The sequence below is a fragment of the Aquarana catesbeiana genome, linkage group LG01 (genome assembly GCF_042186555.1).
Source record: "Aquarana catesbeiana isolate 2022-GZ linkage group LG01, ASM4218655v1, whole genome shotgun sequence".
NCBI lineage: Eukaryota > Metazoa > Chordata > Amphibia > Anura > Ranidae > Aquarana > Aquarana catesbeiana.
In genome coordinates this window covers 167,990,002-168,005,213 of record NC_133324.1, presented here as the reverse complement: position 1 = coordinate 168,005,213, position 15,212 = coordinate 167,990,002, and the positions used below count along the sequence as shown (strand labels likewise).

The 15,212-nt window shown below is 43.5% G+C and overlaps 1 protein-coding gene across 2 annotated transcripts in view; it reads left to right on the top strand.

The window, feature by feature from the left end:
* The window catches only part of SKIC3 (SKI3 subunit of superkiller complex), a 214,149-nt gene that overhangs the window by 157,953 nt on the left and 40,984 nt on the right, over positions 1-15,212 (top strand). The gene's annotated exons all lie outside the window — the stretch shown is intronic.

The following is a 15,212-nucleotide window of genomic DNA, read 5'->3' as shown; positions in this document are numbered from 1 at the left end:
CTCCCTCGTAAGAGATTTTCAATTCTCTATCCTCTGGAGGAGAAATTTTCCAAAAAATGGAAAGTACCAGCAATTGATGCTGCGATTTCCAATGTGAATAATAACCTAACTTGTCCTGTAGACATTGCACAGATGCTTAAGAATCCAACAGATAAGAAGTTGGAATCTGCATTTTCCATAGCAGGTGCCGTCACTCAGCCCGCAGTGCCACAATAGGCGTCTGCCAATCCCTAAAGGACCAATTTAAACAGGCCCTTAGAGAGCTTCCTGCACAACAAGCTCGGGATTTGGCTGAACTACCTAAGGCATTATGTTTTGCCATAGATGCCATTAAAGATTCTATTCACTAGGAATCCCGCCTTACGCTTATGCTTGTGCATATGCGTAGAATCCTGTAGTTAAAAAATTGGTCAGCTGAAGCACCATGTAAAAACCTCCTGAGTTCCCCTTTCATGGGGAGCGACTATTTGGAGAAGACTTGGATAAATATATCAAGACAATTTCTAGTGGGAAAAGTACTCTTTTGCCAGTCAAAAGAAAATATAAACACCCTTCATTTAAACAGGCTCTTTCCCCTGCGCCAGGGGCTTCCGCCTCTAGGCAGTGGCGACGGCCTCCACCGTCAGACTCCAGAGTAAAACCTCAGGGTCAGACCCAGGCTCAAAGGAAGTCCTGGGGTAGGAAACCTGCAAAACAGAATCCTAAAGCCTCATCATGAAGAGGCAACCTCCCTCACCAAGGTGGGGGGGAAGACTTCTGCAGTTTTCAGGAGTCTGGAAAAAGGAAATTCAGGACAGCTGGGTCATCTCCACGGTAACGCTGGGGTACAATTTGGAATTTCGGGACTTTCCACCGTCTCGTTTCCTGAGGTCAAGCATTCCCAAAGATCCAGAGAAAAGACAATCTCTGTTTCAGGCACTAGACCGATTAATATCTCAAGGGGTGATCATACAGATCCCCACAAAAGAGCAAGGTCTGGGGTTTTATTCAAATCTTTTCATGGTACCAAAACCAAATGGAGACGTCAGACCCATTCTAGATCTAAGAAAGCTAAATGAGTTCCTGAAGATCCGCTCCTTTCACATGGAGACAATCAGGTCCGTAGTTTCTATCCTTCTAGGAGGAGAACTTCTGGCATCAATGGACATCAGGGATGCATATCTGCACGTCCCTATATTTCCCGCTCACCAAAAATTTCTGCAGTTCAAGTTAGAACAGCAGCATTTCCAGTTTGTAGCCCTGCCCTTTGGGCTAGCCACAGCACCACGGGTGTTCACAAAGTGCTGGCCCCACCTCTAGCCAGGTTAAGGGCACAGGTCATAAAAGTCCTAGCGTACCTAGACGATCTATTGCTTATAGATCAATCGGTGGCTCATTTGGAACAAAACGTACACACTACAACCAGCTATCTGAAAAGTTTGGGTTGGATTCTCAACCTAGAGAAATCTTCCTTAATACCTTAATACCACTAAAAAGACTGGAGTACTTGGGTCTGATCATAGACGCAGCCCAGGAAAGGGTGTTCTTGCATCAGGCAAAGATCAACTCCATAAGAGAACTGGTGCGGAGGGACAGGTCATATGGCAATCCCTCCATTCGCCTCTGCATGAGGTTGCTAGGAACCATGGTGGTTTCTTTCAAAGCAGTTCCCTATGCCCAATTCCATTCAAGACTGTTGCAAAACAGTATCCTGTCCTGCTTGGAACAAAACAATTCAAGCTTTAGACTTACCAATGCAGCTGTCCCCAAGAGTGTCCCAAAGACTTACTTGGTGGTTACTAACCCAGAATCTGCTGAAAGAAAGATCCTTCAGATCAGTCATCTGGAAAGTGGTAACGACGGATTCCAGCCTTTCAGGCTGGGGAGCAGTTCTAGAAAAGACAACTGTCCAAGGACAGTGGTCAAGAACCAAAAGAATCTTGCCCATCAGTATCCTAGAGATTCGGGCAGTTCATCTGGCTCTAAAGGCCTGGACTTTCAGGTTACGGGATTGTCCTGTCAGGATTCAATCTGACAATGCCACAGCTGTGGCCTATATCAATCACCAAGGAGGCACCAAAAGTCTCTCAGCACAGAGAGGTGAACCATATTCTAACTTGGGCAGAAAGAAATGTCCCATGCCTTTCGGCAGTCTTCAGTCCAGGAGTAGAGAATTGGCAGGCAGACTACTTAAGTCGCCAGAAGAATGGTCTCTTCACCCCGACATATTTCGGGCTGTTTGCCAAAGATGGGGGACTCTGGGCGTGGATCTTCTAGCATCCAGGTTCAACATGCAGTTGGTCAAATTTGTGGCCAGAACAAGGAATCCATTTGCATGCGGTACATATGCGTTGGTAACCCCAGCTCTCACTGATCTATGCATTCCCCCTATTCAGTTGCTGCCTCGACTTCTTTGCAGGATCAAGCTGGAAAGGAAGCCGGTAATTCTGGTGGCACCAGCATGGCCCAGACGGTCATGGTACGCAGAAATCGTAAAGATGGCAGTGGAGGGCCCATGGTCCCTCCCACTACGGCCAGATCTGCTCTCTCAGGGAACGATATTCCATCCTTCGTTACGGTCTCCAAATATAATGGCTTGGCTATTGAAACCCACATTCTAAAGAAATAGGGGCTTTCCGGGTCAGTTATCTCTATCCTGATTAATGCAAGGAAGCCAACTTCCAGAACTATATATTATAGAGTCTGGAGGGCTTACGTTTCCTGGTGTGAATCCAAGGGTTGGCACCCTCGGAGATATATCATAGGCAGAATTCTTGCCTTTCTACAATTAGGGGTAGAAATAAAATTGGCCTTAAGTACTATTAAAGGCCAAGTCTCAGCTTTATCGGTCTTATTTCAAAGACCACTTGCTACTCATTCTTTAGTCCGGGGCTTTATACAAGGGGTGACGTGGCTTAACCCGCCCGTCAAACCTCCCTTGAACCCTTGGGACTTGAACTTAGTTTTCTTATCGTACATCACAGGACACAAAGCCGTAGTAGTTACTATGTGGGTTGTAGGCCACCTTCAGGTGATGGACACTGGCACACCCTAAGACAAGAAGTCCACTCCCTATATAACCCCTCCCACTACTGGGAGTACCTCAGTTCAGTTTTTTCGCCAGTGTCTAAGGTGTTTGTCACGAGTAAAGATGTGCTGTGTTGAGCTCCACTGGAGCAATCCTTGCTGGGGCCAGCTATGCAACCGGATCCATTCAAAGTGTCTTTTAGGCTGAATTGAATGGTACCCGGGCCTCGTGTCTGAAGAAACTAGGTTTTTGCCTGTAAACGCTTCTTTTTTTAGAGAGCTGGACCCCGGGATCCAGTACTTTTGGTATTAAGGCCCTAAAGTTTTACTGGCAGAGGTGCTATTACAGGCCCAGGATTGGGGGTTCCCCGAGGGTCCCCAGCTTCTGAAGGTTTATTAACGGAACCCACTGTGAAGGGTGAAGATTGGGTCTGTTGGTTTTATCACAAAAAACCCTGCCGCGGGAAAGGTAAGTGGAGTTTTCTAAGAAATTTTTGAATTTTCTTATGAATATATCATTTAAAGGGGTTGTAAAGTTATTTTTTTTTTTTTTTTTTAAAATAACAAACATGTTATACTTACCTTCACTGTGCAGCTCGTTCTGCACAGAGTGGCCCCGAACCTGGTCTTCTGGGGTCCCTCGGCGGCTGTTTCAGCTCCTCCCCGCAAGCATTTACCACCTTCATGCGAGCTCCCTCGCACGGTGGTGAGTGCTTGCGGGCGCGCTCCCGTGATACAGCCGGCGGCTATAGCCGCTCGCTGTATCACTCGGCCCCGCCCCCCGGCGCGCCGCGTCATCGGATGTGATTGACAGCAGCGCGAGCCAATGGCTGCGCTGCTTTCAATCCATCCACTGCAGCCAATCAGCGACCAGGCTGAGCTGCAATGAAGCGGACGAGGAGCGAAGATTTGAGGCGTCAGGTAAGTAAAACGGGGGGCCTGGGGGCGGCGGTACTGTCAAAAGTTTTTTCACCTTAATGCATAGAATGCATTAAGGTGAAAAAATTTTTACCTTTACAACCCCTTTAACTTAGTAAATGTTGTCATGCCTATGTGTCACCACTGGGGGCTGTATGGAGCACATATCTTCTCATGCTTTGCTCAAATGATCACGATGTGTCCGGAGCAGCAGGCTTCCTTTTCTCTCCAGTCAGCAGCAGCGCTCCGGTAAGTCTGGGGGGGGGGGGGGTTTCCCCTCACCAGACACCCCCACCTGTGCTGTATTCTCCCCCTCTTCTGGAGGAAGAGCGTTAGGAAAAAAAAAAACGATTGGCATGCCGCCCTACTCGTCGGCTTCCAGGCTCTCTCCTCGCCATTTTTTTCCCCCTCTCAGAGTGATCCCATAGGATCAGAAGCCCGCACTCGCGCAGGAAAGCTTTTTTTTTTTTTAAAAAAGAGAGGGGGGGCGAAAGTGACGGAGGGGGCGGGGCTTAGCGCGGCGTTGGCATCCTCCAACATTGAGCGTGGGAATGTGTGTTTTTAAAGCACCATTTTTACTGCTGCAAGCTGACGGAGGGACACAAAATCAAGAGGGGCATGAAAGAGGTTGGTTAACACAGGCATTCTTTTTGACACATTTACTATTGCATCAGGCTGAGCATTAATAGCAGCGGCAGGGCTGGACTATTGCTCAAGCAGTGGATGTGTTCCTTCTGGTAGTACCTCTGCTTTGTGCATCGAGCTATGGTCGGAAGGGGGAGTAAAAACACCTCAATAAAGGGCTCTAGAAAGACTTCTACAGCCACTAGGAAGCCTAAAGCCATCCCAAAAAAGATGGCATCCTCCCCTGAGAGTAATATGGCTGGTCAGAATGAGCCATCAGGGACGTCGGGTGTTGCAGCTGCTTTTAGCACTGCAGCCCCTGTATATATTACTGAAGAGGTTTTTTCCTCAACCATTTTAGGCTTGGAACAAAAGATTGATGCCTTAATCGCATCCCAGAGTGGGACTAAGCGTAATAGGTCCCCGTCCATTACCCAGACCCTCAAACTGAGGAACAGGGGGCGAGAGATGATGCTTTTCTCTCAGGGGACCAGGGAGAGGCTGATGACTCCTCTTCTTCTGAAGAGTCTAATACGGAAGGATCGGGTTCACAGGAAAGGCTGTTGGTACAATCTCTCACTGAACGCTGACATTTTTGCTGCCAGTAGCGGAGTCAGTCGATGAGCCCTATTCATGCTTTTCATATCCATTCATTACTGAAAAAGCTTATGTATTCTGAGTGGGAGCACCCAGATAAACAGTTTTTTCCTCCAAAAAAGTTTTCAACACTTTATCCTATGGAGGAAGAATTTAATAAGAACTGGGGGATTCCAGCAATTGACGCTGCTATATCCTTCATGAACAAAAACTTGACTTGTCCTGTAGACAATGCTCAAATGCTGAAGGATCCAACAGATAAGAAGTTGGAATTCCTATTTAAAAACAATATTTGGCAGGTTCAGTGGTTCAGCCTGCGCTCAGTCCTTAAAAGACCAGTTTAAAGAGGTGCTCAAGATTATTCTTGATCAGCAGGCCCAAAATTTGGCTGGGATATCAGAGGCATTATGTTTTACAGTAGACGCTATGAAAGATTCTATTCTCCAAGCCTCACGGCTTATGCTTGGGCTGGTACATGTGCGTAGAGTTCTGTGGTTAAAAAAATTGGTCAGCCGAAGCGCTATACAAAAAGCTCTTGGCTAGTTTTCCATTTCATGGTGAACAGTTGTTTGGAGATGATCTGGATAAATGCATCCAAAGAAGTTCTAATGGAAAAAGTTCCCTTTTACCAGTTAAGAAGAAGTTTAAGCGTTTTTCTTTTAAACAAGCCTCTTCTCCAGTGCCATGGGCATCTGCTTCCAGGCAGTCACGACGGCTTCCACTGTCAAATTCAAGAGGTAAACCCCAGGGTCAAAAGACAAAATAATAAACCTCCTTATAAAGGGGCACCTCCGCTCACTCGAGTGGGGGAAAGACTTCTGCAGTTCTCAAGGGTCTGGAAGGAACAGTGTCGAGACAAATGGGTAGCTTCCTCAATATCTCTAGCGTACAGACTAGAGTTCTGAGAGTTCCCATCTCCTTTTTTTCTCAGATCAAATGTTCCCAGAGACCCAGAAAAAAAGAAGTCTCTCTTTTTGGCTTTGGATCATCTCTTGTCTCAAAAAGTGATATCGGTGGTCCCCATGGAAGAGCGAGGGTTAGGGTTTTATTCAAACCTTTTTATCGTACCAAAACCAAACTCGGATGTCAGACCCATTTTAGTTCTCAAAAATCTAAACCGGTTTTTGAATATCCACTCTTTTTGCATGGAGTCAATCCGATCAGTGGTCTCCATTCTACAAGGTGGAGAACTGCTAGCGTCAATCGACATCAAGGATGCTTATCTACATGTACCTATTTTCCCTGCTCACCAAAAATATCTACGCTTCGAGATAGAAAATCTTCATTTTCAGTTTGTAGCTCTGCCTTTCGGTCTAGCTACTGCACCTCAAGTGTTTACAAAGGTTCTGGCTCCCCCTTTGGCCAGATTAAGGGCTCAGTGTATAATGATTCTAGCTTATTTAGAAGATCTACTCTTGATAGATCAGTCGGTAGCCCGCTTAAACCAGAGTTTGGTCAGCACAGTCAGCTACCTGGAATACCTAAGGTGGATTCTCAACCTAGAGAAATCCTCCTTAAAACCATCAAGGAGATTGCAGTACTTGGGCCTGATCATAGATACAGCTCAGAAGAGGGTGTTTTTGCCCCAGGCAAAGATCAGTTTCATAAGGGAACTGATTCAGGTGGTCAAAGCAAAGAAGAATCCTTCTATTCGACTTTGCATGAGATTGTTGGGAAAGATGGTAGCTTCATTCGAGGTCGTTCCTTATGCGCAGTTTCATTCGAGATTGCTGCAAAACAGTATCCTGTCAACTTGGAATAAGAAGGTCCAAGCTCTAGACTTCCCAATGCGTTTATCCACCAAAGTGCGTCAAAGCCTCAGTTGGTTGATATCCAAGAATCTTCAGAAAGGAAAGTCCTTCCTACCTGTTACCTATAAGGTGGTGACAACAGATGCCAGCCTTCTGGGCTGGGGAGCAGTCCTGGAAGGAGCATCTGTCCAAGGAAAATGGTCCCAAACAGAAATGACCTTACCCATCAATATTCTCGAGATTCGGGCAGCACGCCTGGCCCTGAAGGCCAGGACGCTCAGATTACGAATTGTCCTCTCAGGATCCAATCCGACAATGCCACAACAGTGGCCTATATCAATCACCAAGGGGGTACACGAGAAGTTGTGCGGCTCAGAGAGAGGTAAATCATATCCTATCCTATCCTGGGCAGAAGACAACATTCCTTGCCTGTCGGCAGTCTTTATTCCAGGAATAGAGAATTGGCAGGTGGACTACTTGAGTCGCCAATAGTTGTTCCCAGGAGAATGGTCTTTTCACCCCGACATCTTTCTGTCAATATGTCAAAGATGGGGAATTCCGGACGTGGATCTGTTTGCATCCATGTTCAACAAAAAGATCATCAACTTTGTGTCAAGGACAAAGGATGCCTTGGTTTTTCCGTGGGATCAGTTTTCACTGATCTATGCGTTCCCTCCTGCTCTGCTGCTTCCGCGTCTTCTTTGCAGGATCAAGCAGGAAGGGAAGGAGGTGATTGTTGTGGCCCAGGAGATCTTGGTATGCAGAGATCGTAAAGATGGCGGTGGGGATGGCCATGGATCCTACCACTGTGGCCAGACCTTCTCTCGCAAGGTCCGGTATTCCATCCTACCTTACAGACGCTAAATTTAACGGTTTGGCTATTTATTGAGACCCACATTCTGAAAGGCCATGGGCTGTCAGGTTCAGTAGTTTCTACTTTGGTTAATGCTAGGAAGCCGGCCTCCAGAGTCATATATTATAGCGTCTGTAAGGCATATGTCTCCTGGTGTGAATCCAGGGGTTGGCATCCCAGGAAATATGTCATAGGTAGGATCCTTGAATTTCTACAGATGGGATCAGAAATTAAGCTGGCCTTGAGTACTATCAAAGGCCAGGTGTCGGCCTTATCGGTGTTTCTTCAACAACCACTTGCTTCACACTCTCTGGTTCATAGTTTTATTCAGGGGATAACGTGGATTAATCCTCCGGTTAGGTCACCCTTGGGACTTGATTTAGTCCTTTCGGCATTACAGAAACAGCCTTTTGAGCTGATACAAGATATTCCCTTGGATCTTTTGACAAGGAAATTATTTTTTTCCTCAAGTCTAGGTGTACCCTGCGGCTTGTTTCTTCCACCCCTCATGTGGCATTGCTATGGGACATCCCATTAAGTAATTACTTAAGGCTCTGTGTCCCATGATGTACGATAAAGAAAATAGGATTTTTATTACAACTTACCTGTAAAATCCTTTTCTTGGAGTACATCATGGGACACAGAGGTCCCTCCACTCTTTTTTGGGATTTAAGTATATTGCTTTGCTACAAAAACTGATGTGCTCCTGGAAGGAGGAGGGGTTATATAGGGAGTAAACTTCCTTTGATTGGGTTTACCAGTGTCAACACCTGACATTAACCCATTAAGTAATTACTTAAGGCTCTGAGTCCCATGATGTACTCCAAGAAAAGGATTTTACAGGTAAGCTGTAATAAAAATCCAATTTTTTTTCAAAAACTCCTATTACTTCTGCCAGAAATTCAGTGAGCTCCTGTGTGCTACATTCTCTGTTTCAGTGAAATACCAAGCAGTGTTATCATCCCAAGCCAGTTCTCCTGTAGATTATAAAACACCCACCTCCCTTATGTTATGGAGATAACGAGGGGGGGAGGTGTTCTGTAGTCCAAACCAGGAGCGCTGCTCCTTCTTGGATACAGTTTGTATTACCGGGTGAAAATAAATAGGAAAGAAAAGAAATGGAGCTAATATATCAAAGGACTGCTAAGCTGCACTATATTACATTTATGTGCTTATGTTTCAGTATTACAGAGCTGTCCAGTATAGGAGATGATATGGCCATTCTAGGGGCCAGGGAATATTTCCTTTCATTAATTATAATATACAGTGCCTTGAGAAAGTATTCATACCCCTTGACATTTTCCACATTTTGTCATGTTACAACCAAAAACATGTATTTTATTGGGATTTTATGTGATAGACCAACACAAAGTGGCACATAATTGTAAAGTGGAAGGAAATGGATAAATGGTTTTCAAATTTTTTTAGGAATAAATATGTGTGGCATGCATTTATATTCAGCCACCCTGAATCAATACTTTGTTGAACCACCTTTCACTGCAATTACAGCTGCAAGTCTTTTTGGGAATGTATCTACCAGCTTTGCACATCTAGAGTGACATTTTTGCCCATTCTTCTTTGCAAAATAACTCAAGCTCTGTCAGATTGTCCTGCTGGAAAGTGAACCTCCGCCCCAGTCTCAAGGTTTTCTTCTAAGATTGCCCTGTATTTGGCTCCATCCATCTTTCCATCAACCCTGACCAGCTTCCCTGTCCCTGCTGAAGTTAAGCATCCCCACAACATGATGCTGCCACCACCATGTTTCATGGTGGGGATGGTGTGTTCAGGGTGATGTGCAGTATTTTTTTTCCGCCACACATAGCGTTTTGCTTTTAGGCCAAAAAGTTACATTTTGGTCTCAACTGACCAAAGCACCTTCTTCCACATGTTTGCTGTTTACCCCACATGGCTTCTCGCAAACTGAAAACGGGACTTTTTATGGCCTTCTTTTTGCCACTCTTCCATATAGACCAGATTTGTAGAGTACACGACTAATAGTTGTCCTGTGGACAGATTCTCCCACCTGAGCTGTGGATCTCTACATCTCCTCCAGAGTTACCATGGGCCTCTTGGCTGCTTCTTTGATTAATGCTTTCCTTGCCCGGGCTGTCAGTTTAGGTGGACGGCCATGTCTTGGTAGGTTTGCAGTTGTGCCATACTCTTTCTATTTTCCGAGGATGGATTGAACGGTGCTCCGTTAAATGTTCAAAGCTTGGGATATTTTTTTTATAATCTAACCCTTCTTTAAACTTCTCCACAACTTTATCCCTGACCTGTCTGGCGTGTTCCTTGGCCTTCATGATGCTATTTGTTCCCTAAGGTTCTCTAACAATCCTCTGAGGGATTCACAGAACAGCTGTATTTATACTGAGATTAAATTACACATACCCTGTTTCCCCCGAAAATAAGACCTAGCGTGATTGTCGGTGATGGCTGCAATATAAGCCCTACCCCCCAAATAAGCCCTACCCTGAAAAGAAGACCTACAAGGACTTTAACTAGGGCTTACTTGGGGGGGGTAGGGCTTATATTGCAGCCATCATTGACAATCACACCATGTCTTATTTTCGGGAAACAGGGTAGGTGGACACGAATTAGGAGACTTCTGGAGGCAATTGGTTTCACTAGATTTTAGTTAGGGGTATCAGAGTAAAGGGGGGCTGAATACAAATGCACGCCACACTTTTCGGATATTTATTTGTAAAAAAAAAATGTTTAAAACCATTTATCATTTTCCTTCCACTTCACAATTATGTGCCACTTTGTGTTGGTCTGTCACATAACATCCCAATAAAATACATTTATGTTTTTGGTTGTAGCATGACAAAATGTGGAAGATTTCAAGGGGTATGAATACTTTTTTCAAGGTACTGTACAGTGCATCTGGAAAGTATATACAGCGCTTCACTTTTTACATATTTTGTTATGTTACAACCTTATTCCAAAATGGATTAAATTCATTATTGTCCTCAAAACTCTACAAACGATACTCCATAATGAAAACCTGAAAGGAGTTTGTTTGAAGTCTTTGCAAATTTATTAAAAGTAAAAAATAAAAAAAAATCACAAGTACATAAGTATTCACAGCCTTTGCAATGACACTCAAAATTGAGCTCCGGTGCATCCTGGTTTCCACTGATCATCCTTTAAGATGTTTCTACAACTTGTTTGGAGTCCATCTGTGGTAAATTCAGTTGATTGGACATGATTTGGAAAGGCACACACCTGTCTATATAAGCTCCCATAGTTAATAGTGCATGTCAGATCACAAACCAAGACATAAAGTCCAAGGAATTGTCTGTAGACATCCGAGACAGGATAGTATGGAGGCACAGATCTGGGGAAGGGTACAGAAATATTTCTGCAGCATTGAAGGTCCCAATGAGCACAGTGGCCCCCATCATCCATAAATGGAAGAAGTTTGGAAGCACCAGGAGTCTTTTTAGAACCGGGCTGCCCCCAAACCGAGCAATCGTCGGGGAAGGGCCTTAGGGAGGTGACCAAGAACCCGATGGTCACTCTGACAGAGCTCCAGTGTTTCTTTGTGGAGAGAGGAGAACCTTCCAGAAGAACAACCATCTCTGCAGCACTCCACCAATCAGGCCTATATGGTAGAGTGCTTAAAACTAAGGCTTGGAACTTAGTACCTAATTTACCCAATTCATCACACACCCATGTGGTGTTGCCATCTAAGTCATAAAGAATACATTGAAAAGATATGTATTTTTTTTTTTTTTTGTTTTTGTTTTTTTTTTATATATTCATACTTACCTGGGTGGATGCAGCATCAGACCGATGCTGCAGCTGTCCCCCAACGTCTCTGCACTGAGAACCGAACCACCGTACAGCGCTGATGAATCTGTTCTCACTCCTCCCTGAGAAGAGAGCTGCTGACTGTCAGTCAGCAGCTCTCCTGCTCTGTTCCTCCACGCTCATTGGAGCGCTGAGCTGTGGAGAGGCCGGGAGCGGCCGTCTCAGCGGGGCACGACCGTCTCACCGTCTCGCTGAGACTGCCATCAGTCAAAGCAGCTGGCAGATCCAGACTTCTGAAGTCAGGATGACTCGCTGCCTCGACTGATTTCAGTGACGTCAGCGGAAAGTGGACTTCAGACCGCTCTCTGCTGAGAACGGGTCACAGGGTGCAAAGGGTTTGTACTCCTGTGACTCTTAGGAGAAGCCCAGCCTAAAAAGCTCAGGCTGGACTTTTCCTTTAACTCTAAAATTCTTCCATTAAAAGAGGGTTGGAGTATATATATACTCTTTCAGCCTCAAGGAACCCACAGGGTAAATCACCTTAACACTACGTGACAACCATACATTTCAAACAAGCATTACAACACAGATAACATATAACAAAAATAACACAAAATCGGCTGGCCTTAAATGGCAAGCCTCATGTCTGGAAGAAACCAGGCACTGCTCATCACTTGGCCAATATATACCATCCCTATAGTGATGCAAGGTGGTGATAGCATCATGCTGTGGGGATGTTTTTCAGCAGCAGGAACTGGGAGACTAGTCAGGATTGAGGGAAAGATGCAGCATTTTAAAGAGACCTCCTTGATGAAAACCTGCTACAGAGTGCTCTGGACTTCAGACTGGGGTGAAGGTTCATGTTCCAACAGGACAACGACCCTAAGCACACAGCCAAGATAACAAAGGAGTGGCTATGGAACAACTCTGTGAATGACCTTGAGTGGCCCAGACTTGAACCCGATTGAACATCTCTGGAGAGATCTGAAAATGGCTGTGCACCAACGCTCCCTATCCAGCTTGATGGAGCTTGAGAGATCCTGCAAAGAAGAATGGGAGAAACTGTAAAAATAGGTGTGCCAAGCTTGTAGCATTATACTAAAAAAGACTTGAGGCTGTAATTGGTGCCAAAGGTGCTTCAACAAAGTATTGAGCAAAGGTTGTGAATACTTATGTACATGTGATTAGTTCTTTTTCCTTTTTTTTTTTTTTTTTTATAAATTTGTAAAGATTTCAAACAAACTTCTTTCAAGTGTCCATTATGGGATATTGTTTGTAGAATTTTGAGGAAAATTATTAATTTAATCTATTTTAGAATAAGGGTGTAACAGGAAATTGAACTGCTTCTTTGGGCATTTAGCTTACCTTGCTCTTGTTTCTAAATGTTACTGTTGGACTTTCATATACTGTGTATAATAGATAAATATTTTTCCTAGTCGTTGCTATAGTTTGCATTTATGCAGTAAACCTAATAGTAAAATGAAATAAATACATTAAATTTGAAGCCCTGTGGACACCATGGATTGAACATTTCCTACTACTGGGCTTTGACACCTCTTTACTACTCCCTTAAGGGTTTAAGATCTATAATCTGGCATGTGATTTAATTCATTCATTTTTTCTACTGACCCCCTCTGGTGACATACCCCATTTCACATCCCAATGTCTCTTCATCATAATATTATCTAAGCTTCCCCTTCTCCTTACATTAGTTATTTTTACTCTAATAGGAGTCTTGTGGGATAATCTGAAATATTACTCATATTTCCAGATAATGCCAAGCCAATATGCAGGAACTTGGCCCTGGAAAACTTACCTATTTCTCTTGATTGCCCTGTAACACTCCTAATGTACCATCTCATACATATTTTAACTACCTGGCTCTTCACTCAAAACCATAGGTACAATATTCTATTGAATTATTTCTATTCTCCATACTCATGACTGAAATTACGATACTTCTTTTCAGGAATATGTTACAAGTAACTTTGTATCATCTACTAATTTTTACCTTATAGCTTATTTTAATGTTTATTACTAATAAAAACTTAATTTCTATTATTTTCTATTCCGTCAAATATTGTATTTCCACATATGATATTACTGTACATCTGTTGTTTAAACTTATGAAAACATAATAAAAACGTTTAAAACAAAATAAATACATAAAAAAAAAAAAAACATAGCCTTGAGGAAAGTATTTTCCATTGAAAGAAATGGACTGTTCAAGCCTAAAGAGACCCTGTCACCAGTTAAATACATTTTCAGGTAAAAGCTGAGATACATCAAGTATTTCAAATGCTTACTTACAGATGTTTTTTCCTTTCCAAGGAGGATTTTTTATTGACTTTAAAGTTGCTAACAATTATGATTTCTTCAGCAAGAGTCAGTTCTCTAGCATAGACCCCTCTCCTCTTCTGGGAGTTTCTAATTACTGTCTGTACTGGCCCAGCTCCTCTGCCCTCCCCCTCCCAACATAACATTTTCCTCTGTCCCTTTAAAAATCTCTATATATCTTTAATGAATACATTAATTATAATAACAATAATTCATAAAAGTGAAAATCATAAACAATGCAATACCTTGAAATTCAATTCATCTTGTATAAATAAATGAGTAAAAAAATCCACAGTTAAGCAGTTTATCTTCAATGTGCAATTGATCATCAATGTGAATGGGATTTACTCATGATAAAGTGAAATAAAATTAATATAGTCCAAATTTATAAAGAAAAAGGTCCCAAACCGTAACCAGCTTCTTAGGTGAGATGAACATACAATGTAGTGTCACGAGAAGAAGGGTGCCATCAGACCACTCAACCCAAAAGTAAAGTAGGCTCCTTACCAAACACTTCGATCCCCCAAAGAGATCATAAAGCGCCCTCCTGCTCCACAGTACCACTCAATCTGGCCATAAAGATCCGGTTTCCAAGCTTCAAAGCAGTTGAGGTTCTGGATAGAGGACATGCAATATTATTATGAGCACAGAGTGCAGAGGAAAGCCGCGTATTGTGTAAAGCGGAGAGAGAGAGCGAGAGCAGAGTCTGACAGGCTGGACGGAATTGCTTTCCCAGGACATTAGAAGTGCACAAGAGATCTCGGTGGGGTCACCTGAGCAGGAAAGGCCGAAGCAATGGGCCTTCTTCTCCAACTTCGTACTAGGCCTACAGGAGTCTTAGCCTGCTCGCTTTTGGCAGTTAGTGCAGGATTATTTTTTGTTTTGTTTCAAAACATTTTTATGTACCCACCTAGGGAGGAGGGGAGGGAAATTATAGGGTGTCACTTCAATGACAGAGCTGAGTCTTCTGGGGCTGCTGACATCCAGGATGGCACTACCCATCGAAAGTCTCTGAGCTTTCGGACATCAACACAAAAGAGGCTTGTACACATATAATCTTATGGGAAGAATTTTATTGAATTGAACAGTGTGGTGACACGGGTCTTTTTTTAAGGGTGGAATAAGTCAATGGCTAACGTTTGGTAGCAGAAACCGTGGAAAGTCTTTAAAAACTATCTATACAACCGTTTTTAATGTATGGGTATATTACTTTCTACATCTACCTTCCACTTTTAAGAAAATAGCCGGTATTGTTGAAATTCATTGTATGTCTGTATCTTCAGACATTTGATGCATGAGTACCAAGTGCAATAGAATAGAGGCTGCTGGATATAAATTGTAGTTATTCAAAAGCCTGCGATGACTAATCCTTC